We start from the raw sequence: 27322 nt of genomic DNA, 5'->3' as shown, positions 1-27322 counted from the left end.
GTCCTGCGTGTGTAGCATCTCTCTCATTTGTTGCCACCAACAACAGAGTGTGTAACATTGTGCCTGATTTTCGTTGTGGTCTCACTCACCTGTAAAGGGGTAGCTAAATCATACTGAAGTTATAGCTCACCGTGTAATTTGTGTGACAGCAACAAATACCGTTAGTTTGTTTACGTTTTTAAAACAATGAGGAAGAGGTCGTGGCCGGGGGCGTTCATTTTCAGCTGGTAATGAGGGTAGTGGTAGTGGTGGAGCATCAGCTGGTCGTGGGAAAAAAAATATTGCACCTAAGTCTGGAGCTGTGGAGCCAGGTTCGTCGTCAGGCTACACAAGGCCTCGAACGCTCCCTTTTCTGGGAGTAGGAAAACCGCTTTTAAAGCCGGAGCAGCAAGAGCAAGTTTTGGCTTATCTTGCTGACTCAGCCTCTAGCTCTTTTGCCTCCTCTCGTGAAACTGGTAAATGTCAAAGCAGCGCGTCGTTAGTGGATGTTCACGGTCAGGGACAAGTCGCTTCCTTGTCCTCTTCAGCAAAAACAACAACAGAGAAGAATGCAGCAGGCGACACAACGGGTTACTCCATGGAGCTCTTTACACATACCGTCCCTGGCTTAGAAAGTGAAGCAGTTAACAGTCCATGCCCATTACAAGTTGAATCTGAAATGGAGTGCACTGATGCACAGCCACAGCCAGACTACTATGCTGGTCCTTTGACTCAGACCACAACATTGCCCTCGCAGGGTGCTGATCAAGAATCAGACCCTGATGAGACTATGTTGCCCCGTCACGAACGCTATACCACCGACCGACATGGTGACACAGACGAAGTTGCACACGAGCTACAAGAAGAGGTAATAGATGACCCAGTTCTTGACCCCGATTGGCAGCCATTGGGGGAACAGGGTGCAGGCGGCAGCAGTTCTGAAGCGGAGGAGGAGGGGCCGCAGCAGGCATCAACATCGCAACAGGTTCCATCTGCCGGGCCCGTATCTTGCCCAAAACGCGTGGCAAAGCCAAAACCTGTTGGAGGACAGCGTGGCCATCCGGTTAAAGCTCAGTCTGCAATGCCTGAAAAGGTATCCGATGCTAGAAAGAGTGCAGTCTGGCATTTTTTTAAACAACATCCAATTGATCAGCGCAAAGTCATCTGTCAAAAATGTTCAACTACCTTAAGCAGAGGACAGAATCTGAAAAGTCTCAATACAAGTTGCATGCATAGACATTTAACCACCATGCATTTGCAAGCCTGGACTAACTACCAAACGTCCCTTAAGGTTGTAGCACCCTCGGCCAATGAAGCTAGTCAGCAACGCAACATCCCTTCCGGCAGTGTAGGGCCACCATTTTCCGCACCACCTGCAGTATCTGTGCAGGTTTCTTTGCCAGGCCAAAGCAGTCAGGGTCAGGGAATCACCAGTTTCGTAGTAGGAAACACTGCATCTAGGGCACCGGCGGCAACAATACCATCTCCCACCGTCTCTCAGTCTGCCATGTCCACCGGCATCCACGCTAGTTCCACGATCTCCAGCTCTCCAGTCCAGCTCACCCTACATGAGACTATGGTTAGAAAAAGGAAGTACTTAGCCTCGCATCCGCGTACACAGGGTTTGAACGCACACATAGCTAGACTAATCTCGTTAGAGATGATGCCCTACCGGTTAGTTGAAAGCGAAGCTTTCAAAGCCCTGATGGACTACGCTGTACCACGCTACGAGCTACCCAGTCGACACTTTTTTTCCAGAAAAGCCATCCCAGCCCTCCACCAGCATGTTAAAGAGCACATCGTCCATGCACTCAGGCAATCTGTGAGCCCAAAGGTGCACCTGACAACAGATGCATGGACCAGTAGGCATGGCCAGGGACGTTACGTGTCCATCACGGCACACTGGGTAAATGTGGTGGATGCAGGGTCCACAGGGGACAGCAAGTTTGGGACAGTTCTGCCTAGCCCACGGTCTAGGAAACAATTGGCTGTAGCCGTTCGCACCCCCTCCTCCTCCTCTTCGTCCTCCTGCAGAAGCGAGAGCTCGTCCACAGACCGCAGTCGCACAACCACTCCATCCGCAGCTTCCACTGTTGCACACCAGGTCTCCCATTATGGGGCAGCTACTGGCAAACGTCAGCAGGCTGTATTGGCTATGAAGTGTTTGGGCGACAACAGACACACCGCGGAAGTTCTGTCCGAGTTCTTGCAGAAAGAAACGCAGTCGTGGCTGGGCACTGTAGATCTTGAGGCAGGCAAGGTAGTGAGTGATAACGGAAGGAATTTCATGGCTGCCATCTCCCTTTCCCAACTGAAACACATTTCTTGCCTGGCTCACACCTTAAACCTGGTGGTGCAGTGCTTCCTGAAAAGTTATCCGGGGTTATCCGACCTGCTCCTCAAAGTGCGTGGACTTTGCTCACATATCCGCCGTTCGCCCGTACACTCCAGCCGTATGCAGACCTATCAGCGTTCTTTGAACCTTCCCCAGCATTGCCTAATCATAGACGTTGCAACAAGGTGGAACTCAACACTGCACATGCTTCAGAGACTGTGTGAACAGAGGCGGGCTGTTATGTTTTTGTGGGAGGATACACATACACGGGCAGGCAGTAGGATGGCAGACATGGAGTTGTCAGGTGTGCAGTGGTCGAAGATTCAAGACATGTGTCAAGTCCTTCAGTGTTTTGAGGAATGCACACGGCTGGTTAGTGCAGACAACGCCATAATAAGCATGAGCATCCCCCTAATGCGTCTGCTGATGCAAAGTTTGACGCACATAAAGGATCAGGCGTCTGCAGCTGAGGAAGAGGAAAGCCTTGATGACAGTCAGCCATTGTCTGGCCAGGGCAGTGTACAGGACGAGGTAGCGGGCAAAGAGGAGGAGGAGGACGAGGAGGATGATGGGGATGATTATATTTTTAATGAGGAAGCTTTTCCGGGGCCACTGGAAATTGGTGGCGCGGCAAGGCCGGGTTCTGGTTTTTTGAGGGACACAAGTGACGTGGATTTGCCTGAAACTGCCCCTCAACCAAGCACAACCGCAGATTTGAGAACTGGAACTTTGGCCCACATGGTGGATTATGCCTTACGTATCCTCAAAAGGGACACACGCATAACTAAAATGATGAATGATGACGATTACTGGTTGGCCTGCCTCCTTGATCCTCGCTATAAAGGCAAATTGCAAAATATAATGCCACATGAGAACTTGGAACTAATATTAGCAACCAAACAATCAACTCTTGTTGACCGTTTGCTTCTGGCATTCCCTGCACACAGCGCCCGTGATCGTTCTCACATGAGCTGCAGGGGCCAGCAGACCAGAGGAGTTAGAGGGGCAGAAATCAGAAGTGGCGTTGGCCAGAGGGGTTTTCTGACCAGGTTGTGGAGTGATTTTGCTATGACCGCAGACAGAACAGGTACTGCAGCATCAATTCAAAGTGACAGGAGACAACATTTGTCCAGTATGGTTACAAACTATTTTTCATCCCTTATCGATGTTCTCCCTCAACCGTCATTCCCATTTGATTACTGGGCATCAAAATTAGACACCTGGCCAGAATTGGCAGAATATGCATTGCAGGAGCTTGCTTGCCCGGCAGCTAGTGTCCTATCAGAAAGAGTATTCAGTGCTGCAGGTTCAATACTAACAGAAAAAAGGACTCGTCTGGCTACCCAAAATGTAGATGATCTAACCTTCATTAAAATGAACCACAACTGGATTTCGAAATCTTTTGCCCCACCTTGCCCGGCTGACACCTAGCTTTCCTATGAAAAGGTCTTGCCTGTGGACTATTCTGAATGCCTTTTCCAATCTCGTAATTTTCTGCACCTGATTGTCCAGCATACGACATGTTTACACCTCACTAAATGGCCAAACTCCCCACACGGGGCCGTGGTATCGACACTTGGCGACAGCACCCGTGAGAGTGCAGTTTGTCTGAAGAGGTGGGTGAGCCCGCTTTTGGTCGACAGCACTGCCACTCGGTCCCTCCTAGTACAATAAAGTGTCTCTGGCGGTGGTGGTGCGCACCCAACGTCAGACACACCGTTGTAATATGAGGGGCCCTGGGCCTGTACCGCCGGCCACAAGACAGTTCCCCCCCCAGCTCAAACAGTGCTCTACCACTTGCAAAATTATCTCAGAGCTCCACCAATGTTTAGTCTATGCGCTGACATCCTTCAATGCCTGCCACTGACAATACCATTGTATTGACATTTTTGTTATGTTAGGCCTTCGATGCCTGTCTGTGGTCACTCCTTCCACTAGGCCTCCACTGACCACACCACTGCTGCCCGTGTACCCCTGGAACCAATTTAAAATTGCCTACAGCCATGTGTTATTATTTTAGGCCTTCGATGCCTGTCTGCGGTCACTCCTTCCACTAGGCCTCCACTGACCACACCACTGCTGCCCATGTACCCCTGGAACCAATTTAAAATTGCCTACAGCCATGTGTTATTATTTTAGGCCTTCGATGCCTGTCTGCGGTCACTCCTTCCACTAGGCCTCCACTGACCACACCACTGCTGCCCGTGTACCCCTGGAACCAATTTAAAATTGCCTACAGCCATGTGTTATTATTTTAGGCCTTCGATGCCTGTCTGCGTTCACTCCTTCCACTAGGCCTCCACTGACCACACCACTGCTGCCCGTGTACCCCTGGAACCAATTTAAAATTGCCTACAGCCATGTGTTATTATTTTAGGCCTTCGATGCCTGTCTGCGGTCACTCCTTCCACTAGGCCTCCACTTACCACACCACTGCTGCCCGTGTACCCCTGGAAACAATTTAAAATTGCCTACAGCCATGTGTTATTATTTTAGGCCTTCGATGCCTGTCTGCGGTCACTCCTTCCACTAGGCCTCCACTGACCACACCACTGCTGCCCGTGTTCCCCTGGAACCAATTTAAAATTGCCTACAGCCATGTGTTATTATTTTAGGCCTTCGATGCCTGTCTGCGGTCACTCCTTCCACTAGGCCTCCACTGACCACACCACTGCTGCCCGTGTACCCCTAGAACCAATTTAAAATTGCCTACAGCCATGTGTTATTATTTTAGGCCTTCGATCCCTGTCTGCGGTCACTCCTTCCACTAGTCCTCCACTGACCACACCACTGCTGCCCGTGTACCCCTGGAACCAACATCAGAAAATATAAAAATAAGTATTTTGCTTATAAAAAAGAAAATACTGGAGAGATATCAAATGCAGACATTTTAACATTAAAAACAAACACATACAACAAAAATCTGGTACAGTACTAAAAATGGCCACCAGCTACAATAACTTTCTCCTGCAAGTAGTTAACTGAAAGGTTTTTTCAATTTTAAACACAGATATGGCATCCACCGAGTGTTGTCCTGTCGCATCTTCTTTATATTATTGCCAAGAAGATGCAAAACAATGAAAATAATAAAATCATTATTTACCAAAAAAATAGAGTAAGTCAAAACCACATTGCAAATAAACATTCATTACAAATAAAGAAGCAGGGCGCGTCCGAGGGTGAGTATATACCTAATAAGAATATAATCACCCTCGGACGCGCCCTGCTTCTTTCCGACAGCCTTCCTTCCTAAGAATCAGCCCTTCCGTGGTGTAGAGAGAGGGTTTGTTACACTCCAAGGTGTTCCCCAGGTTGCCTTTCCTGAGCTTCGATCTTCCGGCTCTCGTTTAGTAGTTGTTGGAAACTACGCTGCATTGGGCCTACAAATTGGGTATGGGGTGTAGAGAGATGGTGTGTTCCACTCCAAGGTGTTCCCCAGGTTGCCTTTCCTGAGCTTCGATCTTCCGGCTCTCGTTTAGTAGTTGTTGGAAACTACGCTGCATTAGGCCTACAAATTGGGTATGGGGTGTAGAGAGATGGTGTGTTCCACTGTAGAGAGATGGTGTGTTCCACTCCAAGGTGTTCCCCAGGTTTCCTCGCCAATGCTTCGATCATCATGCTCTCGTTTAGTAGTTGTTGGAAACTACGCTGCATTAGGCCTACAAATTGGGTATGGGGTGTAGAGAGATGGTGTGTTCCACTCCAAGGTGTTCCCCAGATTTCCTCGCCAATGCTTCGATCATCATGCTCTCGTTTAGTAGTTGTTGGAAACTACGCTGCATTAGACCTACAAATTGGGTATGGGGTGTAGAGAGATGGTGTGTTCCACTCCAAGGTGTTCTCCAGGTTGCCTTTCCTGAACTTCTATCTTCAGGCTCTCATTAAATTGTGGTTAAACGGAACAACTGCATTTGGCGTACTAGTTGGTTTGGGGCCTACTATCGGTGTCTGCCGCTCCTTGCTGTTCTCCTGGTTTCCTGTCCTGAAATTCCGTTTTCAGGCGCTCGTTAAGTAGTTGTTAATGTTAGACTGCATTTGGCCTACTAGTTGGGTTGGGGCCTACTATCGGTGTCTGCCACTCCTTGCTGTTCTCCTCCACTGAACAAAGCTGTGCCGCCTGTTTACTACTGTTGCCAATTTTGAACTGCATTTCAACTACTTACTGATTTGGGCCTACTCTCTGTGTCAGCCTCTCATTCCAGTTGTCCTCCACTGCAATGCCCCCTGATTAGTCCTGTGTTACCAATTTTGAACTGCATTTAGCCCACTTTATTCTTTGGGCCTATATCTGTGTTTCCTCCTCATCCTGCCCATTGCCCAGCCAGTGATAGATGAGTCTGCTGGTACATTGACCCATAACGCAACATTTCCCGTGCACGCTACACTGCAAGATTGTGACCCTGCTGAAAGTCAGGTCCCCCTTCCCGCATACCATACCACCTTACACGGGGACAAACAGGAAGGTGCAGATGAAAGTGCAGGTTCCTTCATCAGGTGGGGGGAGGAATACTAGTTGGCGACGTCACTGGCACAGGGCCTCTCATGGTACGCAAAAGTGTTGCTGCCGGTGGGAGGCGCCCCCGCCGTGCAAACACACCGCTGTACTTTGAGGGGCCCTGTGCCAGTGCCAATGCCAACGAGTGGGCCCCCCCTGCTTGCTCAGGTTCACAGCACTTGCAAAGTTGAAATACTTACCTCTCTCTGCTCCACTGCCGTGACATGGTCCAGATTTCCTGGGCCCACTAATTACTTGAACCAGCCCCTACCCACCACAACTTTAGCCAAATGAACCCCAATTTCAAATGCCTTCCAATTATTATAAGGTAAATTACGCTTGACAAGCTTCATTAAGAAGAATGGATGGTTTTGACATTAAAATGGGCACTCTAGGTGTTTTCCTGGCCCCCACTCACTGCCGACTATGCTGCCCCATTGACTTGCATTGGGTTTCGTGTTTCGGTCGATCCCGACTTTACGTCATAATCGGCCGATTTCACTCGACCCGACTTTTGAGATAGTCGGGTTTCGCGAAACCCGGCTCGACTATAAAAAGGTCAAGGTCGCTCAACTCTAGTCACCACCATTTGCTTCAAGGGGACGCTGGGATCCACAATGATGAAATTAATGGGGTCCGGACACTTGCGAAGAACAGGCAGACTGTCCTAGGCAGAGTCTGTATGTAAGAAATTGTGGCTGCTCAGTTTGATTTATTGATTTCACTAGAAATTTTGATTGCAACGAATAATCTCTCTAGCAGCAAGTTCTCACAAGTAGACTCTGCGAATACAGCCACTTTTGCCACTTGGTAGCCACTTTGGCACATTCGGCACCTCGGTAGCCACTTTTGCCACTTGGTAGCCACATTGGCATATTCGGCACCTTGGTAGCCACTTTGGCCACTTGGTAGCCATTTTGGCTACTTGGTAGCCATTTTGGCATATTCGGCACCTCGGTAGCCACTTTGGCCACTTGATAGCCACTTTGGCACATTCGGCACCTCGTTAGCCTCTTTGGCCACTTGGTAGCCACTTTGGCCACTTGGTAGCCACTTTAGCACATTCGGCACCTCAGTAGCCACTTCTGTCACTTGATCGCCACTTTGGCACATTTGGCACCTCGGTAGCCACTTTGGTCACTTGGTAGCCACTTTAGCACATTCGGCACCTCAGTAGTCACTTTTGTCACTTGGTAGTCACTTTGGCACATTCGGCACCTCGATAGCCACTTTGGCCACTTGATAGCCACTTCGGCACATTCGGCACCTCGTTAGCCACTTTGGCCACTTGGTAGCCACTTTGGCCACTTGGTAGCCATTTTGGCACATTTGGCACCTCGGTAGCCACTTTGGTCACTTGGTAGCCACTTTGGCCATTTGGTAGCCATTTTGGCACATTTGGCACCTCGGTAGCCACTTTGGCACATTTGGCGCCTCGGTAGCCACTTTGGCCACTTGGTAGCCACTTTGGCCTTTTGGTAGCAACTTTAGCACATTCAGCACCTCAGTAGCCACTTTTGCCACTTGGTAGCCACTTTGGCACATTTGGCCCCTTGGTAGTCACGAGTCAAAGTCACAAGTCAGAGTCACAAGTCACATTATTCTGATGTTTGACTTTGATAAATGATCATGTCCTACAATGGACACAGTACATTTGCATTGCTGCCATCTTTGTAAGGTCAGTGCACCTGCGCTGTGGCTTCAATCCATGTCAGTTGGGGGTCGTGGAAAGGCCGCCATTAACCCCTTTACCCCCAAGGGTGGTTTGCACGTTAATGACCAGGCCAATTTTTACAATTCTGACCACTGTCCCTTTATGAGGTTATAACTCTGGAACGCTTCAACGGACCCCAGTGATTCTGACACTGTAGTCTCATGACATATTGTACTTTATGATAGTGGTAAAATTTCTTTGATATTACCTGCGTTTATTTGTGAAAAAATGGAAATTTGGCGAAAATTTGGAAAATTTCGCAATTTTCCAACTTTGAATTTTTATGCAATTAAATCACAGAGATATGTCACACAAAATACTTAAAAAGTAACATTTCCCACATGTCTACTTTACATCAGCACAATTTTGGAACCAAATTTTTTTTTTGTTAGGGACTTATAAGGGTAAAAGTTGACCAGTAATTTCTCATTTTTACAACACCATTTTTTTTTAGGGACCACATCTCATTTGAAGTCATTTTGAGGGGTCTATATGATAGAAAATACCCAAGTGGGACACCATTCTACAAACTGTACCCCTCAAGGTACTCAAAACCACATTCAATAAGTTTATTAACTTCAGGTGTTTCACAGGAATTTTTGGAATGTTGAAATAAAAATGAACATTTAACTTTTTTTCACCAAAAATTTACTTCAGCTCCAATTTGTTTTATTTTACCAAGAATAACAGGAGAAAATGGACCACAAAAGTTGTTGTACAATTTGTCCTGAGAACGCCGATACCCCATATGTGGGGGTAAACCACTGTTTGGGCGCATGACAGAGCTCGGAAGCAAAGGAGCGCCATTTGACTTTTCAATGCAAAATTGACTGGAATTGAGATGGGACGCCATGTTGCGTTTGGAGAGCCACTGATGTGCCTAAACATTGAAACCCCCCACAAGTGACACCATTTTGGAAATTAAACCCCCTAAGGAACTTATCTAGTGGTGTGGTGAGCACTTTGACCCACCAAGTGTTTCACTACAGTTTATAACGCAGAGCCGTGCAAATAAAAAATATTTTTTCCACAAAAATTATTTTTTAGCCCCCAGTTTTCTATTTTTCCAAGGGTAACAGGAGAAATTGGACCCTAAATATGGTTGTCCAATTTGTCCTGAGTACGCTGATACCCGATATGTGGGGGGAACCACCGTTTGAGTGCATGGCAGAGCTCGGAAGGGAAGGAGCATCATTTGGAATGCAGACTTAGATGAATTGGTCTGCAGGTGTCACATTGCGTTTGCAGAGCCCCTAATGTGCCTAAACAGTAGAAACCCCCCCAAGTGACCCCATATTGGAAACTAGACCCCCCCAAGGAACTTATCTAGATGTGTTGTGAGAACTTTGAACCTCCAACTGTTTCACTACAGTTTATAACGCAGAGCCGTGAAAATAAAAAATCTTTTCTTTTCCCACAAAAATTATTTTTTAGCCCCCAGTTTTGTATTTTTCCAAGGGTAACAGGAGAAATTGGACCCCAAAAGTTGTTGTACCATTCGTCCTGAGTACGCTGATACCCAATATGTTGGGGTAAACCCCTGTTTGGGCACACGGGAGAGCTTGGAAGGGAAGGAGCACTGTTTTACTTTTTCAACACAGAATTGGCTGGAATTGATATCGGAAGCCATGTCGCGTTTGGAGAGCCCCTGATGTGCCTAAACAGTGGAAACCCCCCAATTATAACTGAAACCCTAATCCAAACACACCCCCAACCCTAATCCCAACGGTAACCCTAACCACACCTCTAGCCCAGACACACTCCTAACCCTAATCCCAACCCTATTCCCAAATGTAATCCAAACCCTAACCCTAACTTTAGCCCCAACCCTAACTTTAGCCCCAACCCTAACTGTAGCCTTAACCCTAGCCCCAACCCTAACCCTAGCCCTAACCCTAGCCCTAACCCTAGCCCTAGCCCTAACCCTAGCTGCGATAGGCAGCTGACACCCGGCCGCGATCGGCCACGCTCTCCCCGTGAGCGCGGCCGATCGCGCTGGACGTACTATTCCGTCCTTGGGAATTAGGGCCCACCCCACATGGACAGAATAGTAAGTCCAATGTCAGAAAGGGGTTAATTCCTATGGGAAAATTTTTGCTTAAAATGCAATTTTTTTAAAAAAAACTACAAATCGGATCGACTCCAAAAATACAGAGCACACCTGTCCCCACCGAGGACTTCAAAACGCCACCTGAATGGGGTCTCTGCACCGAGCGGTTCGGGCCGCATTAATTGCGGAAAATGCGGAGAAGAAGTAGAATAATAATAAAATATAAGAAATTGGATTACAATATGTTGCTTGAACCTAGAGGGTTCAAGCACCATAATTAACTCAGAGATAGAGAGACCGGAACCACTACGTTAAGGTAATAAGCAATGGGTACTGAAAGCGGTTCAGTGAGGATAAGTGTGAACAATAACCATCCTGGAAGGAAATTGTATTAAGCACCCAGTTGGAGTAGGATAATGACAGCACAGATAGTATCCCACATTCCAAAGACATACTGATAGGAAATTTAGATTGTGAGCCCCAACGGGGACAGTGATGATAATGTGTGCAAACTGTAAAGCGCTGCGGAATATGTTAGCGCTATATAAAAATAAAGATTATTATTATTATTATAGTAGATCTATAAAGCAAGGTTTGAGTTTATATGAAAATGGGTCTCTAACGGTCCATTCACTAAGTCAACAGTATAACAGAGCTACATTTCCATATTAAAGCAGCACACTCAAAGGGCAATACATGTGGTGATAAGCACACCCAGGAATCCGTAATTATATATCAAACAAACAATTGGAAAAGAGGATGTAGCATAAATAGAAAGGATAGATTTAATAAATACTCATGGTTGTAGTTAAAGGAGTGCATCGGCCAGCTTTCCTCAATGCAGGTTTCGCAGTTGGTTGCTTCTTCAGGGGACATGGCTTAGTGCATCATGTTTCCCTCCATATTTATCATGCTCCTCCAATCCCATGGTCGGCAGGAACCATTCACTATGTACAAGCGGCGCATGCGCACCAACGTCATAGAGTCCCGCAGCTGTTCGTCCGCCCGTCAAGCTGATATGATCACATGGGGCGGCCGGTGCCTGGCCACAGCCACGTAACCACACCAGACCTGGGAAGACAGGGGGACGTCCAAGCAGGACTCTAGGAGAGAGCGTGCATATGCTAACATTGTGAACAAAGTGCAAGTAGTTGAATGTGTAAACAAAGTGCGTTTGTGCTGGATGAGGTATTGTATATAATAAGGGAACTATATCACATGCTGAGAAGAATAGACAAAAAAATACTGACCTTAATCCCACAGAAAACCTATGCAGTTAGTTGAAGCTCCGAGTTGTCAAGCGACAGCCTCAAAATCTTAATGATTTAGTGATTATCTGCAAAGAGGAGTGGACAAAAAAATTCCTCCTGACATGTGAGCAAAACTCATCATCCACTACAAAAACAGTCTCACTGCAGTGCTTGCCAGCAAGGGTTTTGCCACCAAGTATTAAGTCTTGTTTGCCAGAAGGGTCAAATACTTATTTCTCACTGCAAAATGCTAATAAATTTATATAATTTATACAATGTGATTTTCTGGATTTTATTTTTGATATTCTATCGCTCAATGTTAAAATTAACCTACCCTTAAAATTATAGAATGCTCATGTCTTTGTCAGTGGGCAAACTTACAGAATCAGCACGGGATCAAATATTTATTTCCCCCACTGTATATATACCTGTAATTCTCACTATCTGTATATACACTGCACAGTACCACTTCTCCTGTCCTGTATACTGGGTGTAATTCTCAGTATTTGTATTAATCTGTATATACACTGCACAGTACCACTTCTCCTGTCCTGTATACTGGGTGTAATTCTCAGTATTTGTATTAATCTGTATATACACTGCACAGTACCACTTCTCCTGTCCTGTATACTGGGTGTAATTCTCAGTATTTGTATTAATCTGTATATACACTGCACAGTACCACTTCTCCTGTCCTGTATACTGGGTGTAATTCTCAGTATCTGTATTATCCTGCATATATACACTGCACAGTACTCCTTCTCCTGTCCTGTATACTGGGTGTAATTCTCAGTATCTGTATTATTCTGTATATATACACTGCACAGTACTCCTTCTCCTGTCCTGTATACTGGGTGTAATTCTCAGTATTTGTATTATTCTGTATATATACACTGCACAGTACTCCTTCTCCTGTCCTGTATACTGGGTGTAATTCTCAGTATCTGTATTATTCTGTATATATACATTGCACAGTACCACTTCTCCTGTCCTGTATACTGGGTGTAATTCTCAGTATTTGTATTAATCTGTATATACACTGCACAGTACCACTTCTCCTGTCCTGTATACTGGGTGTAATTCTCAGTATCTGTATTATCCTGTATATATACACTGCACAGTACTCCTTCTCCTGTCCTGTATACTGGGTGTAATTCTCAGTACCTGTATTATTCTGTATATATACACTGCACAGTACCATTTCTCATGTCTTGTATACTGGGTGTAATCCTCAGTATCTGTATTATTCTGTATATATACACTGCACAGTACCACTTCTCCTGCTCTGTATACTGGGTGTAATACTCAGTATCTGTATTATTCTGTATATACACTGCGCAGTACCACTTCTCCTGTCCTGTATACTGGGTGTAATTCTCAGTATCTGTATTATTCTGTATATATACACTGCGCAGTACCACTTCTCCTGTCCTGTATACTGGGTGTAATTCTCAGGATCTGTATTATTCTGTATATATACACTGTACAGTACCACTTCTCCTGTTCTGTATACTAGGTGTAATTCTCAGTATCTGTATTATTCTGTATATATACACTGCACAGTACCACTTCTACTGTTCTGTATACTGGATGTAATTCTCAGTATCTGTATTATTCTGTATATATACACTGTACAGTACCATTTCTCATGTCTTGTATACTGGGTGTAATCCTCAGTATCTGTATTATTCTGTATATATACACTGTACAGTACCATTTCTCATGTCTTGTATACTGGGTGTAATCCTCAGTATCTGTATTATTCTGTATATATACACTGCACAGTACCACTTCTCCTGCTCTGTATACTGGGTGTAATACTCAGTATCTGTATTATTCTGTATATACACTGCGCAGTACCACTTCTCCTGTCCTGTATACTGGGTGTAATTCTCAGTATCTGTATTATTCTGTATATATACACTGTACAGTACCACTTCTCCTGTTCTGTATACTAGGTGTAATTCTCAGTATCTGTATTATTCTGTATATATACACTGCACAGTACCACTTCTACTGTTCTGTATACTGGATGTAATTCTCAGTATCTGTATTATTCTGTATATATACACTGCACAGTACCACTTCTCCTGTCCTGTATACTGGGTGTAATTCTCAGTATCTGCATTATTCTGTATATATACACTGCACTGTACCACTTCTCCTGTCCTGTATACTGGGTGTAATTCTCAGTATCTGCATTATTCTGTATATAGACACTGCACAGTACCACTTCTCCTGTCCTGTATACTGGGTGTAATTCTCAGTATCTGTATTATTCTGTATATATACACTGCACAGTACCACTTCTCCTGTCCTGTATACTGGGTGTAACTCTCAGTATCTGTATTATTCTGTATATATACACTGCACAGTACTACTTCTCCTGTCCTGTATACTGGGTGTAATTCTCAGTATCTGTATTATTCTGTATATATACACTGTACAGTACTACTTCTCCTGTCCTGTATACTGGGTGTAATTCTCAGTATCTGTATTATTCTGTATATATACACTGCACTGTACTACTTCTCCTGTCCTGTATACTGGGTGTAATTCTCAGTATCTGTATTATTCTGTATATATACACTGCACAGTACCACTTCTCCTGTCCTGTATTCTGGGTGTAATTCTCAGTATCTGTATTATTCTGTATATATACACTGCACAGTACCACTTCTACTGTTCTGTATACTGGATGTAATTCTCAGTATCTGTATTATTCTGTATATATACACTGCACAGTACCACTTCTCCTGTCCTGTATACTGGGTGTAATTCTCAGTATCTGTATTATTCTGTATATACACTGCAAAGTACCACTTCTCCTGTCCTGTATACTGGGTGTAATTCTCAGTATCTGTATTATTCTGTATATATACAGTGCACACTACTCCTTCTCCTGCTCTGTATACTGGGTGTAATTCTCAGTATCTGTATTATTCTGTATATACACTGCACAGTACCACTTCTCCTGTCCTGTATACTGGGTGTAATTCTCAGTATTTGTATTATTCTGTATATACACTGCACAGTACCACTTCTCCTGTCCTGTATACTGGGTGTAATTCTCAGTATCTGTATTATTCTGTATGTATACACTGCACACTACTGCTTCTCCTGTTCTGTATACTGGGTGTAATTCTCAGTATCTGTATTATTCTGTATGTACACTGCACAATTGCACAATACTACTTCACATGACCTGTACTGTATACTGAGTGTAAGGTCGGGGTCACACTTGCAAGTGCAATGCGAGAAAGTCTCTTGCTTCAATACCTGGCACTGCCTCCGGTACTTGGCATCGGAGCATTCAGCTGCATGTATTTGGAGCGCCCCCAGACACAGGGCCACGAGTTCTCGGTACCGGGCCTCTCTGGTTCGGTTCTGAGGCTGTCACGGTGGATTGACCCGGTCCGTGACCCTGCTAAGGGGCGTCCAATAAAGGTGGTACAGTCTGTCAGGGGTTCGTGACGCCACCTGTGGTGTTCGGTCAGGGTGACCGATGCTGCTGTGGGGTCCGCTGGGGTGATGGAATGGCAGCTGGATGGTATACCTTCCCACAGGTGAAGTATGTCTCCAGGGCTTCCCAGTAAGGTAGATGGTGATGGTGTGAGGTACAGGTAATAACGAGGACACAGGGTTGCAGTCTCTTTACCTCTTTACTGAAGATTTCTGGATCCGCAATCCAGAGCACGCTTAACAGGGCTATCTGAGACCGGCCGGTCCGATGGGCACTTCCAGAATTCCCTTTGCAGGTGGAAATCGTTGCTTACCACTAGCGCCTGTGTGTTGTAGTCCTACCCTGCTGAGCATTCGGAATAGTCCTCACAACTGCTGTTCTCATTCGTTCGTTCTTTACAGCTCTCTCTTTTTTTAGGTCCAGATGTTTCTAGTTCAACGTCCCCCAGGTATGTTATGGCTAGGACGCACCCGTATGATCGGAAGGCCTGGAGGTCTTCCGGGACCCTAGAGTCGCCCCTCTCCCACTGTTGCCCCCTATGTCTTCGTAGGTGTTTAGGTTAGACAGCCAACCTATAATTAACTGTCCTGCAGAGTTTGAAGTAAGGCGTAGAGTCAGTTACTCCCTCGGTGTTCCGGCCACCGGCTACGCGCCTCGGTAGGATGTTGCCTCGGTCTCACGGCACGACTCCTACTGGTTCTCCTTTGTGCTTGATCTCGTTTCTCACTGTCTCACAATATCCTTCGCTTTGTGTCTCTTTCTTAGGATACCGCCGCAGGGTGTGCAGGTGCGGTTCCGTAACGTTCTGTTCTGGTCGCTAGGTACCTGCCAGGTTCCCACGCCTGACAGGGACCCCCCTGTGTCTTCTCCCTGCAACACCCCCTGCCATGAGATGTTGCCTGAATCCAACCCTAGTCAGCTTCTGACTAACTTTCTATCCAACCCCTAGTTTTACCAGTGTGAGGAGGGGCCCAATAAATAAAGCCTTTTGCTCCCCCTAGTGGCCGGAGTGTGAAGTGTAATGTGTGCTGGTGATACCTGGTCAGTGGAATTCCTTCAGTGCCATCAGACGTACCATCACTCCCCTTAGTGGCAGAGTGTCATACTGCAACGACCAGATCTCTGGGGCGCTGCATATTTCTATGCAGCTGAACACTCCGAGTGCCGGCGGCAGTGTCGGGTATTGAGGCGAGAGACTCGCGCAAGTTTCTTGCATTGCACTCGCAAGTGTGACCCCGGTTTAATTCTCAGCATCTCTATTATTCTGTACATATATTCTGCCCAGTACCACTTCTCCTGTTCAGTATACTAGGTGTCATTCTCTGTATCTGTATTATTCTGTATATACACTGCAAAGTACCACTTCTCCTGTCCTGTATACTGGGTGTAATTCTCAGTATCTGTATTATTCTGTATATATACAGTGCACAGTACTCCTTCTCTTGCTCTGTATACTGGGTGTAATTCTCAGTATCTGTATTATTCTGTATATACACTGCACAGTACCACTTCTCCTGTCCTGTATACTGGGTGTAATTCTCAGTATCTGTATTATTCTGTATATATACAGTGCACACTACTCCTTCTCCTGCTCTGTATACTGGGTGTAATTCTCAGTATCTGTATTATTCTGTATATACACTGCACAGTACCACTTCTCCTGTCCTGTATACTGGGTGTAATTCTCAGTATTTGTATTATTCTGTATATACACTGCACAGTACCACTTCTCCTGTCCTGTATACTGGGTGTAATTCTCAGTATCTGTATTATTCTGTATATATACACTGCACACTACTGCTTCTCCTGTTCTGTATACTGGGTGTAATTCTCAGTATCTGTATTATTCTGTATGTACACTGCACAATTGCACAATACTACTTCACATGACCTGTACTGTATACTGAGTGTAAGGTCGGGGTCACACTTGCAAGTGCAATGCGAGAAAGTCTCTTGCTTCAATACCTGGCACTGCCTCCGGTACTTGGCATCGGAGCATTCAGCTGCATGTATTTGGAGCGCCCCCAGACACAGGGCCACGAGTTCTCGGTACCGGGCCTCTCTGGTTCGGTTCTGAGGCTGTCACGGTGGATTGACCCGGTCCGTGACCCTGCTAAGGGGCGTCCAATAAAGGTGGTACAGTCTGTCAGGGGTTCGTGACGCCACCTGTGGTGTTCGGTCAGGGTGACCGATGCTGCTGTGGGGTCCGCTGGGGTGATGGAATGGCAGCTGGATGGTATACCTTCCCACAGGTGAAGTATGTCTCCAGGGCTTCCCAGTAAGGTAGATGGTGATGGTGTGAGGTACAGGTAATAACGAGGACACAGGGTTGCAGTCTCTTTACCTCTTTACTGAAGATTTCTGGATCCGCAATCCAGAGCACGCTTAACAGGGCTATCTGAGACCGGCCGGTCCGATGGGCACTTCCAGAATTCCCTTTGCAGGTGGAAATCGTTGCCTACCACTAGCGCCTGTGTGTTGTAGTCCTACCCTGCTGAGCATTCGGAATAGTCCTCACAACTGCTGTTCTCATTCGTTCGTTCTTTACAGCTCTCTCTTTTTTTAGGTCCAGATGTTTCTAGTTCAACGTCCCCCAGGTATGTTATGGCTAGGACGCACCCGTATGATCGGAAGGCCTGGAGGTCTTCCGGGACCCTAGAGTCGCCCCTCTCCCACTGTTGCCCCCTATGTCTTCGTAGGTGTTTAGGTTAGACAGCCAACCTATAATTAACTGTCCTGCAGAGTTTGAAGTAAGGCGTAGAGTCAGTTACTCCCTCGGTGTTCCGGCCACCGGCTACGCGCCTCGGTAGGATGTTGCCTCGGTCTCACGGCACGACTCCTACTGGTTCTCCTTTGTGCTTGATCTCGTTTCTCACTGTCTCACAATATCCTTCGCTTTGTGTCTCTTTCTTAGGATACCGCCGCAGGGTGTGCAGGTGCGGTTCCGTAACGTTCTGTTCTGGTCGCTAGGTACCTGCCAGGTTCCCACGCCTGACAGGGACCCCCCTGTGTCTTCTCCCTGCAACACCCCCTGCCACGAGATGTTGCCTGAATCCAACCCTAGTCAGCTTCTGACTAACTTTCTATCCAACCCCTAGTTTTACCAGTGTGAGGAGGGGCCCAATAAATAAAGCCTTTTGCTCCCCCTAGTGGCCGGAGTGTGAAGTGTAATGTGTGCTGGTGATACCTGGTCAGTGGAATTCCTTCAGTGCCATCAGACGTACCATCACTCCCCTTAGTGGCAGAGTGTCATACTGCAACGACCAGATCTCTGGGGCGCTGCATATTTCTATGCAGCTGAACACTCCGAGTGCCGGCGGCAGTGTCGGGTATTGAGGCGAGAGACTCGCGCAAGTTTCTTGCATTGCACTCGCAAGTGTGACCCCGGTTTAATTCTCAGCATCTCTATTATTCTGTACATATATTCTGCCCAGTACCACTTCCCCTGTTCAGTATACTAGGTGTCATTCTCTGTATCTGTATTATTCTGTATATAAAGTGCACAGTACCATTTCTCCTGTCCTCTATACTGGGTGTAATTCTCTGTATCTGTATTAAAAAAAAAGTGTGCCAAACTATTAAAAATTCAAATGGATATTATTTCATTACAGAATTACCACTATCTATCTATAGTAACTGAGCTGCTGCATGTGGAGAAGAACACAAGCTGGAAGGTAAGAGGCCTCCTACACTTTTCACTGGTTGGCTGAAATGTCAGTAATTTAAGCAGTCTGTAAAAAAAACACTTGAATTATATGAAAGGGACCGAATGCACTAGATTAGCTTTATTAAATGGTTACTATTTGATGAAATACCAGTTGCTTTAACTTAAAAAATGCTCAAGTCATGATACTTAAAGAGGTTGGCTACCACTTTTTTATTGATGGCCCATCCTTTGGATAGCCAGTAACAGCTTATCGGTGGTGGTGCGATGTCCGGTCCCCCACTGATGACAATAAGAGACATTTTGGAAATCCTTCCAAGTGATAGCGTGAATAGTAAAATATTTAGAGTTGAGAGTCCTCAGTGGTTGATACCTTTTAATGGCTAACTGAAAAGATGGTAACAAATTGCAAGCTTTCGAGACTACATACGTCTCTTCATCAGGCAAAGACTAAAACAAATTCTGAAGAATCACATATTTATGCACATCTCAGCACAGAAAAAAAAAGGGAAAAACCATGGATAAGCCAGGTGACATGAAGCACAATTACCATGGGTGATAAACAGTTACGTCCATACGTGAATAGTATCAGTTAGCGGGAAACAGTCTTTCTGTAACAGAAAACCTACAATTGTTTGTCACTTTTAAGTGTATGTTTTGTCTGTTTTTCACAATTCGGTGTCATTGTTTGCTTTCTTTTCCCTTTTTCATTCTTTCCCACGCTCCACTTTTCCTCCCTACCACTCACATCTGTTCCTAATATCTGCTCTCATGTTCTATGTTCTCTTTTTCTCTTCTCCTCCCATAACACTCCTAGTCCTTTTGTATGATTCTTAAAGTGTATCCTATGTTATGAAACCAGCTGCATTTTCATAATAGACATTAAAAAAGATGACTTAAAACAGCAAAGAGTAACTTAAGGGGGAACTTGTCAGCAGTTTATGCTCCCCTAATCTCAGGCTATGTGGAGTCTGGAGAGGCTTACTCATTACAGACAGCTAAGGCTATGTTCGCATCATATTTTAACAGCACCTCAGTGGCTCCATCGAGATTTATATCGGAAACGCTGAAAAATTGAGATTTGACTTTAATGAATCAGACGGAATCACTTTGTGCTCTGTCGGGCATCATTTTCAACCTGCTTATTTGAAACAGGCTTCAAAACATAAGACTTGGCTCAGAAGGTGATATCTATTATGCCATGTGAATTGCAAAAGCCTTGAAAAATAAAAGTTAACACTGTAAATATTGAGTCACTGCTACTTGTGAAATCAAATGTGGAGCACAGGTAAGGGCAGAAGAAGTGGGGAAATAGAGGAGAACCCAAGCCTGAGAAACTTTGTTTTTGAGGGAGAGAGTACTTGTCTAGGCCTGCGTGCACAGTTTAACAAATCCAAGGCCTGTAGAGTTGATACTGAGTCTGAAGCTGAACCATCAAACTAACAGCCCTTCTAAGGGCTAATCGTTTAAGCACAAGCAATCTGCATTTAGCCTAGAGAGAGAATCTCAGGAGCAGGAAGAGTGACAGAATCCAGTCTGTAAAGAGGAATGGGGCCCTTGCAATCCATTGGAGAATATAAAGCTTCAGTTTTTTTAATGGGTAATGGAAAAATTTAATGTATTTTGATACATCAAGTATTACTTGCTTTGAGGTTCTTTTTTGTGTTATATAACACACCCAAAAATCATTGAAACATTTTCCTGGGCTACATTTCTCAGCCATACACTGTTCCGTTGTGTGCAGTAAATTTCTGTGATATCTAAGAAAAATTTTGTAGGCTTCCCTTTCTCAGACATACAGTGTTACTTGGTCTGTGAACATTTCTGTGATCTCTAAAAGTGAACAAAAACTTTTAAAAACATTGCCATTTAGGCTGGTAGACACGGAGCATTTTCACCGACTCATGGCAGCTGCTGTGCCTCGGTACTCAGTCCCCAGCCTCCACTTTTTCACTCTTGTTGCATTCCCACCTTGTACCAGCACATGTCCAGGAACACCATCCGTGCTCTTACCGACGCAATTACTGGCATTGTCCACTGTATGACCTACACATGGGTAAGCGCTTGTGGCCAGGGATGCTACATTTCCCTGACAGCACATTGGTGAATATTGTGGGGGCTAGGGCTGAATCATACCCTGACACAATTCTCTCAAAGCTGAGGATTGCTGGCTACTTCTATCAGGGTTTTCTCAACCTCCTACAGCAGTTCCTGCACCCCTTCCTGCTCCTCCTCATCCTCTATCTCTGTTGTGCTATCTCAGAGCATGTCGTCAACATCAGCTGGAGGCTGCAAGCTCTGCAGTACTGCCTCAGTGAAGCGGCAACAGGCTCTGCTGGAGTTAATTTGAGACAAACCACACACCGCGGCAGAGTTACTTAAAGGAAGGGAGACGCCGCATGCAGCAATACTTTTTACACCAGGGCCAGGCATGAGGTGGACGGTGAGAGAGAAACGGCTTGAGACGGCAGCATTGAAAATGCGGTGAGATCCACCCATATATATGGGTCTTGTCTACTGATTTTGGGGTCTCATACAATGCAGCGTTTCTGAGTGTATGTTCCACTATCATTCAACCCTGTAAAGTGCCACATCTCTACCCATAGGGAACACTCATGCATATTGGTAAATGAGATATGTGTATCCAAGTTTGATAGATGGGTAGCGAATTTAATTTTTATTTTCTGTGGTATCTGGGGCATCGCAAATGTGTTTTTTGTATAGGCTGCTATACCGCACTGACACCAATCTAAATGTGGAGCCACACATGAAGTATTTCTGGATTGTTTAGGACACTTAGTATAGACACTGTTCTGTCCTATTATAGTTAAATAAGCAAGGGCAATATTTTTGGGACTGTAGGGACACGGTTATAAGGAGGTTACCTAACCTAAGGTTACATCGGTTGTCCAATACCCATACCTTGCTCATTGTTGGCCCACATTTCGTGATCCCAAAGAGATATATGTTCCTGGGATCACAAGGTAACATAAGTAGATTGGCAGGAATTACATTTTGGTCGGTGCTGTTCAGTGTTTGGTAATTTTTGTTAGTCTTGTCTTGTCTTTCCCCTTTCTGTGTAGGTATAAGGGCACTTTTCACATTAGGTTCCCATTTGTATATATATCTGTTTTTTGTGGTTCATATTTATGTGCCATATAGGCATTTTAGTATATACCCAATAAAGGTTAAATTTTATCCAGTTGCTAAATACGGTTATAATTCTTATTTGGATAAGTACACCACGCTTATTATATACTTAAAGGAATAACAGACCAGAAGGATCTGTGGTTTTTGTTGCTGAACCTCCAAGCAGGCATTGTCGTGTGTGATAATGGGCGTAACCTGGTGGTGACTGTGAAGCTTGACAAGCTCACACATGTACAATGCTTGGCACATGTGCTGAACTTGGTATTTCAGCGGTTTCTGAAAACATACCCAGATTTGCCAGAGCTTCTGGTCAAGGTACACTGCGTCAAAGCCCATTTCCGCAATTTGGCTACAGCTGCCGCCGCTCTGGAGGTGCTGCAGCAGCGCATGCAAGTGACAGCTCACTTACTTTTGTGCGATGTCATCCCGCACTGGAACTCCACACTGCACATGCTGGCTAGGCTTTGTGAGCAGAAAAGGTCTGTGGTTGAGTGCCAGCAACACGCCCATTGGTATTCTGGTCAGCCTCCACACATAACTGAAGAGTGGGCATGAATGTCTGACATTTGTTTAGTGCTCCAAGACTTTGAGGACTCCACAAAGGTGAGCGGCAATGATGCCATAGTCAGCGCTACTATCCCGCTTCTGTGCCTACTTAAACAGTCGCTGTTACAATTAAACATGAAGCTTTTCATGCGGACCAGGTGGGTTGGAAGGAAGACATAGCACAGAGAGATTGTAGCCAGTTCAGCATCATCATGCTCAGCGCAGATTAAGTAACAATGAGGAGGTGGCTGCTGAGGGGGGAGGAAGAGAAGGAACAGAAGCTGATGTCTATCACATCAGAGGTTAGTAGCCAGACAACCATCGTCCCATCTGTCCTATGTGGATGGACTAAGTATGGGAATGAGGAGGAAGAGAGGGAAGAGGAGGAGGAGATAGAGAGTCATCATCAGTGTTGGCTGTATGGAGTTTGGCACATATGGCAGACTTTATGTACTGCTGGCTTTCCCGTGATGCTTGCGTTATATATTCATCTTGGCCAAAGAAGAATACTGGTTACTCACCCTGCTAAACCAATGCTACAAGGACAACTTTGCATTTCTTCTTCCTGAGTTGGAGAGGTCTTCTAAAATGGTGATATGCCAGAAGGAAAATATGTTGAAAAAAGTTCCCATCAGACAACACTATTGGCAGGGGGCAAGTTTCCTTTGCCAACCAAAGAGGAGAGGCCAAGGAGACAAACAGCAGAGGCAGGGGTACACTGTCAAAGGCATTGGCCAATTTAATAACACCAGCCCAGCACCAAGGGCCTGACTGATTACCAGTCATGTTTGACAAGGAGGGAACAGTTTTTAAAGATGGTCAAGCAACACCTGGCCAACAAAACCAGTGTACTCCCTAATTATGCTGAAACTTTCAACTATTGGATGTCAAAGCTGGACACCTTGCATGAGATGTCCCTCTATGCCTTGGAGATGTTGTGCTGCCCTGCCGCTAGCATCTTTTCTGAGTGGGTTTTTAGTGCCGCCGGGGGGGTCATAACAGACAGGCACTTTCGCCTGTCAACAGAAAAGGCAGACAGGCTCACTCTCATAAAAATGATCAAAGCCTGGATTAGCCCACACTTTTACACACCACAAGAAGACAACAGTGCATAAAGTGTTTGTAATATTCAATATTTTAATAAAACCTGACAATTGTAGCTTTCTAGGGGTCTATGGATGACCCTCATAATTTCTGTCTGGCTTTGCACTTCCTGCAATGCCTTTATGACTTGTATAAGTACAGGGTGGGCCATTTATATGGATACACCTAAACAAAATGAGAATGGTTGGTGATATCAACTTCCTGTTTTTGGCACTTTAGTATATGGAAGGGAGGAAACTTTTCAAGATGGGTGGTGACCATGGAGTCCATTTTGAAGTCAGCTTTGGATCCAACTTTATTTTTTCCAATGGGAAGAGGATCATGTGACACATCAAACATTGAGAATTTTACAAGAAAAGCAATGGTGTGCTTGGTTTTAACGTACCTTTATTCTTTCATGAATTATTTACAAGTTTATGACCACTTATAAAATGTGTTCAAAGTGCTGCCCATTGTGTTGGATTTTCAATGCAACCCTCTTCTCCCACTCTTGACATACTGATAGCAACACTGCAGAAGAACTTCTACTCCCTTGTCTTTGATACCATCTGTTAAAACCTTTTTTGAAGTTATGAAGAGTGAAGTTCAACAACTTTCCCAGAGGCCATCAGGGAAACAAAATTTGACTTTATCTGAGAGAAAAGCACTTTTTGATTTACAATCCAACACTTCATTTTTGATAAAAATGGCGGACAAGGGAGGGAACATAGCTCTTTGGCCTATTGAACAGTACATAAAAGAGGCTAATAGGCAACTTAATAATCAAAGTTATTATTCTAAGTTACCCTCTGACCCTACTGTGGTTTTCAACCAAAAACTTGAACGGTTGCTTGTATTAGAAGGCATTATTAGCAAAGCATTAGCATTATTTGGACTGGCACTAAAATTGAATGTGAGGCTCATCATATTTCTTTTTTCACCACAGAATTTTAGGATCTTATGCTCTCTTTCCAGGGCAACTGATCGTGCACTGACCTTTTTAGGAAGAAAACAGCTACCAATAGTTTATTGGATTTTCAAAGTTGTCATCCTGAGCATTTGAAACGTAGTATACCAGTCGGACTGTTTGCCAGATTACATCACAATTGCTCTGAAACCCAGAATTTCAGGATTCAATCGAAGGACCTTGCAGCTCTTTTACAGAAGAGGGGATATCGAAGATCTGTGATCACTCAGGCATATTGCAGAACTATGTCAACCACCCGAGATGAACTTTTAAATCCAAGTCCACGGATGGAGAATAATGATATTAGGTTCATCACCACATTTCACAATCAATGGGACAATGTGACAAAACTTTTTCACAAACAATGGAGAATCCTTAAAACTGACGTGCATATCTCTAATCCATTACCGGAACATCCGGTGATCACAGCTAGGAGGGCCCCGAATCTTCGTGATTCATTGACGAGGAGCCACTTTTTCCGACAGACTGTAAGGACTCATACTGGCTTTCGACTATGGGGGTCTTATCCTTGTGGTGATTGCAATGTGTGTGGACTTGTTAAACAAACTAATTCCTTTACCAATCCATCATATTCTAATGTCCATATGTTGAAGGATTATGCCTGTTCAAAGGTATATGTTGGGCAGACCTCTCAGGAAATGCGAAAACGCATACAACAACATGTGTCGAATATTTGGCAAAATCAGATCAAGCCAAAGGAAAAATATTATCTTCTGTAGCCTCTCATGTTTTAGACTCTCATGCCAGACAAACACGAGGACTCAGTGTGGTAGGCCTCCAAAAGTTAAAACCGAACATCCGTAGGATGGATTGGCAGGGTGAATTATTGAGACTTGAATCCATCCATTACAAACTTAATTTCATGAGATCAGTTGGCATTAATGAGGACCTGTCCTTTACACGTTTATTAATGACTTAATGGGTATTTTCTTTGCCTAGTTGGGTTTATTTTCACCTTCTCCCCTTCCCCCCCCCCCCTTTTTTTTTTTTCACGATTTGATTTGTTTGCATACAAAATGTGGGGTCTTAGACATATATTCTGGACCTATGAGACTTAAATATTTTCTTGATGAGTTTTATACTGATATTCTGAGGTATACGATTACCATATGTTCACATATGATAAGAGCCTTGATTTCTAAAACACAATCTGTGTACATATTTATGTGTATCTTTGGATTAATATAGCAATCTAGTCTGTAATTGATTTTTGAGTACATACACAGGTTGTAGCGATACAATGCAACACTGGCATTATTTCATTATATATGGAACATCTATATTTCCTCTCCGGTGGGATACAGCATACTAGGCTTATTTATTCATAACTCATGCACCTTACATCCATATACCGATGTTGCTTGGCTGATATAATCATCACTTGTTTCTTGTGCAGCTTCTCCATTTTTCATACTCTTGAAAGCCATTCATCTTTGTAGTTGGGGGCGGATGTAATTTCCACCAGTTGGAACGCAAGCTCGATATATATTTTTGCGATTTGGAACGCACATAGCGCATCTGCACCTGCGCAGTTTAAATCCGGAAGCTCCTTCCGGTCTGTGGAATGCAAGCGCTTTATCACCAATAATTTGGAACGCATACAGCGTGTTTGCACATGCGCAATCTACCTCTTGTACTCTTTGACTCTTCCGGATCGTAACACGCAGTTAATGCCGCACACAGGTGTTGGCACTTCCTGTGTGTTAAGCAAGTGCATTTGCAAGGTATTTAAAGTAGCCTGACATTGACTATGATGACTTTCCCTGATGAAGCTGCTATAGGCAGCGACACGCGTTGGGCAGGGCGGGCAGCGCTACACTCCACTGGGTAAATATGACTTACAGCTTTATTGGACTGACTTTCTGATTTTCATGGGGAGTCAGAGTGCCATTAGTTAATTCTGGTTAGACTATTATTTCCTTGTAGTATATTTCATTATAGCAACTCACCTGGCTCATCAATTCCTCCTGACGGTCCATGCATTGTGCTTCACTGCTCATGTTTTTCCCATCACTGCCTTGTGATCATCTATTCATTTAAGGATTGCCTAGATATTACATTTGTGGTGTATTTTTGCACTTGCCTGCTTACCAATTCTTTGTATGTTATTCCATCAATGGTTTTAATTGTTTTAAATGCTTGTCTCCTCTTTGGCATTTTTGTCTAAATAAAGTCTTTTTTTAATCATTATTCATGCTGTGTGCGTGTGTAAGCAGGTTGCGGGATGCCGTGACCGACAGGAGGCAGATCAAAGGTTGACAGATTTTTAATAAACCGGGTCTTACTCCACGCAGGGAGATAAGGAAAACATGAGGTAAAATGTGGGCAGAATAGGGAAAACATGAGGTTAAATGCAGGCAGAATAGGGAAAATGTGAGGTAAAATGCAAGTAAAATAGGGAAAACATGAGGTAAAATGCAGTTGAAACAAAGAAAGTCGTTCTCAATAAATACTTATCCATCAGGAGCCTTCCTGACAGGAATGGTTCCGTAGTAGATAATGGCGCCAACAGCCGTCGACGCAACGAGGATCCAGTGTGGTCCTGGGAAGATGGCGATGATCCATTCCCAGCTGGCAACTTTAAGTCTTTATGGTGACCGCAGTA

General features: G+C 44.7%; 1 protein-coding gene across 4 annotated transcripts in view; it reads left to right on the top strand.

Annotated features, from left to right (window-relative positions):
* ADAMTS10 (ADAM metallopeptidase with thrombospondin type 1 motif 10) overlaps positions 1-27322 on the top strand; it is a 240291-nt gene that overhangs the window by 68345 nt on the left and 144624 nt on the right. For 2 of the 4 annotated variants that reach the window (XM_069741682.1, XM_069741657.1), the window contains exon 2: positions 18898-18960. The exons of 1 other annotated variant lie outside the window; for it this stretch is intronic. The gene's annotated coding sequence lies outside the window, so the exon portion shown is untranslated. Of the gene's footprint in view, positions 1-18897; positions 19000-27322 lie in introns of all 4 variants that reach the window. One more of the 4 variants, XM_069741665.1, reaches the window with a different exon arrangement.

Source organism: Ranitomeya imitator, chromosome 1 (assembly GCF_032444005.1).
Source record: "Ranitomeya imitator isolate aRanImi1 chromosome 1, aRanImi1.pri, whole genome shotgun sequence".
NCBI lineage: Eukaryota > Metazoa > Chordata > Amphibia > Anura > Dendrobatidae > Ranitomeya > Ranitomeya imitator.
The sequence above is the reverse complement of the archived record's forward strand: the minus strand, read 5'-3'. Positions and strand labels throughout refer to the sequence as shown.